Here is a 6,000-nt window from a genome sequence, read left to right on the forward strand (position 1 = left end):
CTCTAGTCAACTCTTATGAAGAGGAAAGAGGCTCTTCTCACTTCCGTTGCAAGAAATCAAACTGGGTGATATGCAACGATTCGAGAGATCTCATACTTAAGATACAAGACCAGCAAATACCAGGATTGCATTATAAAATACATCGGGGTACCGGTAAGCGAAGCACAGATATACATGATTATCATGAATAGATTATTAAGACAAAAAGGCGCAGAAATACCGTGATAATAAAGCATAAAATACGAGGGTGCTAAGGCATTAAAAAATGAAACAAATATAAGTGTACACTGCTTACTTTGGCAAATCCATTTCGTGCCTACGTTCACAGGTATAATCTGAGCTAGATATGGCATATCAATATTATGCCACAAGGCAAAAGTACAAAGCAGGCATTGCTGTAGAACAGTGACTAACTACAGCCTGAAGTCCGGGAGGCGCGTTGTAAAATAACACATCAAAATCGCTTGACCGCTTCCAGTTATAATACGTTCACCGTTATAATCCTAGCGTGCCTCAAACGCGACTAAATTTTAGGATATATAAAAACAAAATTGACGCTTCGAAACGTTATACGAAGACACGTTATACGTACGTGACACAAAATTCGTGTTTTCCTTCTGATCGTGTTTTATTGTGTTTTTCTTCTGAGCACTAATCTATGCATAATTCTCGGCCAAATCTCCGTGCGCATAGAAACGAGAAGTTAAATTGTTTTACCAAACGACATTTAACTGCATTCGTGGGACATAAATAGAATGGCAACCAATAAAATTTCGGCAAGGCGGGGCAAGAAAAAAGACCTTTAAAAGGCGGGTGAAAAGACCACAGGGTAAGAATTGATAATTTTGTGAAAAATCAACACACTCATACTTGCACAAAAAAGTTCGGCGACACTTAAACCACAGTTTTAAGGATGTGATGCGATGGCGTTAAGGAGTTCCATCTCTTGAAAACTGTCGATCTTCGCTCCCATACATGTAATTAGGTTCTCGCTAATCACCATTTTTCTAATTTGTACCTCTGTTTCATGAAACTTAAATAGTAGCATAGATTCTGAGCTTAGAATGGAGCCCACAACCACTGGCAAATGGAAAGCATAGGGGATGCCTTTTTTTAATGTAAAGTGTTAACTAGACATCAAAATAATTGACTATAAATTTGAAGGAAAAACAAGCACATGCCGCTGGTGGTATCCGAACTTACAAGCTACGAATTGCGCCTCTGGCGCTCTATCACTAATTCAAGACGACGGCAGGCTGTTTAATCTTCCACCTTCTTTGGTGTTTATGTTGCTTGTAATCTGTCCTTGGCAGTGGCCTCGGATCTAATCGGCTTCTCAGGGTTCTTTTTTCGTTTATTATCTGCTCAGTTATCTGGACGTCCGGCAGTTAACAGGAGTAAAAAGAAAACCCCTGTACTTTCTATTTTTTGCATGGCTGTTGGCTCCCTTGTGTATGTCCCACGAAGCCGCTTATTCCCTTTCATTCCATCTCAGCCAACACATGGTCGGAATATCATCTGGTTGAAAAGAAAAAGCTTCATTTTAACCCTTTCCAATGTGGGTGGGTGGCCTGATAGTAGTATAGATTTCTGAGGATCCTAAAGTCACGGTAGGTTTGATTATTTCTCACGAAGGAATCCTAGCTGGCAGCTCCTACCATAGCATGTAGTCTCGAGACGCAAAACCCTCCGACCAATGAGCATGAGGCCACGCCACCTGCCATAGCAATTCCGCGATTGCTAGTTCACAACGCTAGTATCGCCCAATATTCTGACAACGGTGAATTCATTGCTAAGGTATTAAAATGCAAAATGCAAATGAGGACAGAATCGATCCGCAAAAACTCAAGACGGAGGGCCACACTCTTTGAAGGGAGGTCAAGGTGCCTCAAACTACCTACAAAAAGAGACAAACAAAATAGGGAACATGTACAGTGTGTCGCAAATGTGTAGAAGCAAATTTGTTTTGCTGAAAAGCACCCTTTTTTCATCCAGACGCCGATGCAGGCAGAGTGGCTCATCCGAAGCCCCATGCGTAGTGATAGCCAACGGGATGTGAATGAATCGGTGGTAGACATATCATCATCATCATCATCAGCCTGACTATACCCACTGCAGGGCGAAGGCCTCTCCCATATTTCTCCACTTAACCCGGTTCTGTGCTAGCTGCATCCACTTGACCCATGTGAACTTCTTAACCTCATCCGCCCACCTAACTTTCTGCCGCCCCCTGCTACGCTTTCCTTCCCTTGGAATCCAGTTTGTTACCCTAAGCGACCATCTGTTATCATCTCTTCACAATACATGTCCTGACCATGCCCATTTCTTCTTCTTAATTTCCACTAGAGAGAGAGAGAGAAAACTTTTAATGAGCATATAATCAGTAAATATTCGCAGGAGCTGGGTGGTCGGTGCCCCTAGTCCAGGGCTCCGCTGGCAGCAGCTGACTTGCGGACTAGCTGGATAATCCAGGCTTGCTGGTCCAGGTTGTCGCTGGTCAGGGCCGCCTCCCACTGCTCGTGTGTCGGGCATGGCACTATTAACGTTGGGTCAGGTTTGTCCTGGCATTCCCAAGAGATGTGAAAGAGTGTGCGGCTTGCACCGCACCAAGGACAGTAACTCGTGTATTTTGTTGGGCTTATCTTATTTAAAATTTGAAGATTAGGGAATGTGTTTGTTTGTATTTTTCTCCAGTCTATAGCGTCCGAGGAAGGAAGGTGTTTGTGTGGTGGTGAGAAAATTCTTCTTTCTAACCGTAGGTGTTCCAGCCTGTCGCCGTAGGGTCCTAGGAGAGGGGTGAGGTAGGGATGGGGATCCGCCCGGTTTTTAAGAGCTCGGGCTAGATCATTCGCTACCTCATTTCCTTGTAGGCCTTCGTGTCCAGGTGTCCATGTAATTGTGTGCGTCTGGGAGATGAAACGTAATATTGCACACGCTCTTTTGTGAGGTTTTCCGGCCAGATAGTCCCTGCAGGCTGGTTGGGAGTCCGTCACTACGTGTGATGACTTATTTTGGTTGTCTTGTGTTTTTATGGTGATGGCTATTGCCAGTGATTCCGCTTCCGCAGGATCCTTGGCATAGATCGAAGCCTGAATAATTGGCCTCTTCTTGTGGTCAACTGCAGCTATTGTGAACTTGCCAGGTTCGCCGTAAGCCCCTATGTCCACGTAGACAACTTCCGCGTCTTTAGACAATTGTTTTTCCAATGATTTGACTCTGGCTTTCCTTCGACCCTTCTGCAACTCATGGTGCATGTGCCTGGGTATCGGGTTCACATAGATGTTGTTTCTTGTGGATGTCGGAATTTGTGATTTGATCTGAGAAGTTCTTATTGCCTGCCATAGCCCTAGTTTTGACAGGATTTCCCTACCCGCCTGCGTTGTTGTTAGGCGTTGTTTCTGACTCTCTAGAACCGCCTCCTTGAGCTCCTCGAAGTTGTTGTGCACTCCGAGTGCCCAAAGACGTTCCGTTGATGTTGTTGGCGGGAGGTTTAGGGCCGTTTTATAGGCTCCTCTTATGATAGTGTCAATGGCCCTTTTATCAGTGAATCTAATTTCGTGATATGGGAGCCCGTAGGTAATTCCGCTAACGACTAGGGCCTGTACAAGGCGTAGGGTGTTCTCCTCCCTCATCCCTTTCCGGTGGCAGGTCACCCTTCTAATCATTCTGGAAATTTGGTTGACTGTGGTTTTGAGTGTTTTGATTGTATAATCCACTCTCAAATTGCTTTGCAACCACAGCCCCAAAACTCTGATCTTGTCCTTCTATTGAATTATCTGGTCTCCCAGAGAGAGCTGAATTTCTCCTGGGCACTTGTAATTTCTTCTGTGTAGCCTGATAAGTTCGGATTTTTCTGGGGAGCATTGAAGACCACTCTCCCCGGCAAATTCCTCGACTAGGTCTATAGCGGCTTGCAGAGCTTCTTCTTTTTGCGCCAAGGATCCCTGAGTAGCCCAGATGGTGATGTCGTCCGCGTATAAAGTGAAGCCAATATCAGTGCGGGTCAACAGTTTTTTTGCTAAATTTATCATTGCTATGTTAAATAGCATTGGAGAGATTATTGAACCCTGCGGTGTACCTTTGTTCGGCATGGGTACTTTTGGTGATCGGATCTCTCCAATTCCTATGGTGGCTGTGCGATCTGAAAGGAAAGCCTTCACGTATTTGAAAATTTTCTCTCCGCAGTTGATATTGTTTAATTCTTGCAATATGGTTTGGTGGCCAATGTTGTCGAATGCTCCTTTGAGATCTAGTGCCAGAATGAAATTTTCGCCTTTTCGGGGTATGGTGTTGATTACCTCTTCCCTAATCCGGAGGAAAGCATCTTGCGTGCAGAGTCCCTTGCGGAAGCCCAGCATGCAGGAAGGAAAGATGTTGTTTTCGTCGATGTAATTTTGGAGCATTAGGTGGACTACTTTTTCATAGAGTTTTCCCAGGCAAGAAGCGTCACTCCCGAGAGGACACCTGATCCTCCCTCAACCACCCCCAGCCGTGCCTGTGAGTTGTTTTCCAGGAATTCGGCGGGAGCTTGCTGCTACGCTGACGCCGGACGACGGGGGAAGAGCAGAACCCAGAGAGGGGGAGAAGCTTCGAGGAATCCGAGCGACGCTGCAAACGGGAGACTCGTTTCGGGTGCCGTGACGAGAGGATTTCCCTACCCGCCTGCCTTTCGTCTTTGGGCACTCGGAGTGCACAACAACTTCGAGGAGCTCAAGGAGGCGGTTCTAGAGAGTCAGAAACAACGCCTACAACGTGACGAGAGTTCTACTTAAGGTGAGGTAGACATAAATAAACGATAATTTGAAGATTTGCATGATAACAATAGGGAAGGTTACGTAAACACACATTACTTCAGCATTAGAAATTTGTCAACCTCAGCAATTTACTAAATATATGCATGATCAGCAATAAAAAATATGTAGATAATGCCATGAAATTGGAGATATTGGTTAGATGCAATTGGCAGGAAAGACTAGAATGTCGGAGTTAAATATCAGGTTCTTCTTTTCTTCAAATTTTCATTTCTCTCCCGATTAACCTGGACCGGAATTCACTCTAATTGCAGAATACAGAATTTATTTACAATATATACACATTGCAGCACAACTTCACTTCAGTCAGGGTGCGGCCTCTCGTCACGGCACCCGAAACGAGTCTCCCGTTTGCAGCGTCGCTCGGATTCCTCGAAGCTTCTCCCCCTCTCTGGGTTCTGCTCTTCCCCCGTCGTCCGGCGTCAGCGTAGCAGCAAGCTCCCGCCGAATTCCTGGAAAACAACTCACAGGCACGGCTGGGGGTGGTTGAGGGAGGATCAGGTGTCCTCTCGGGAGTGACGCTTTTCTTCAGCCGACATCGCTGGCCGTCCGTGCGGCGCCAGCCCGCAGACTTCCTCCCAAGTTCCGACCTTTCACAGGGAGGCGTCATCCACGGCCGCTTCGCTTGCACACACGCACGCACATACACACAAACGCCAACACACATACGTCGCAGTCTTTTCATTCGTTCGTTCTTGATGCCCACGATCAGGGCGCCGCACTTAACAGTCGGTAACTTGAGTTATTTCTCTGAACCACTCTGCACGCTTCCTGTCTCTTAATGTTACCCCTACCATTTTTTGTTTCATAACCCTCGGGTTGTCCTCCTCAAGGTGTACTCACCTATGGGGCTGATACGTGGAGGCTAACCAAGAGAGTTCTACTTAAGGTGAGGTAGACATAAATAAACGATAATTTGAAGATTTGCATGATAACAATAGGGAAGGTTACGTAAACACACATTACTTCAGCATTAGAAATTTGTCAACCTCAGCAATTTACTAAATATATGCATGATCAGCAATAAAAAATATGTAGATAATGCCATGAAATTGGAGATATTGGTTAGATGCAATTGGCAGGAAAGCATACCAAGCACGGTAGCCTCTTCGAGCACACAGCTAAAACTTGAAAGAAGGTTTGACTCCGCCAACCAATGTGATATCGTGCGAGAGCGTCTAAGCCCTAA

Source organism: Amblyomma maculatum, chromosome 2 (genome assembly GCF_055883805.1).
Source record: "Amblyomma maculatum isolate TAMU_Amacu chromosome 2, ASM5588380v1, whole genome shotgun sequence".
Taxonomy (NCBI): Eukaryota; Metazoa; Arthropoda; class Arachnida; order Ixodida; family Ixodidae; genus Amblyomma; species Amblyomma maculatum.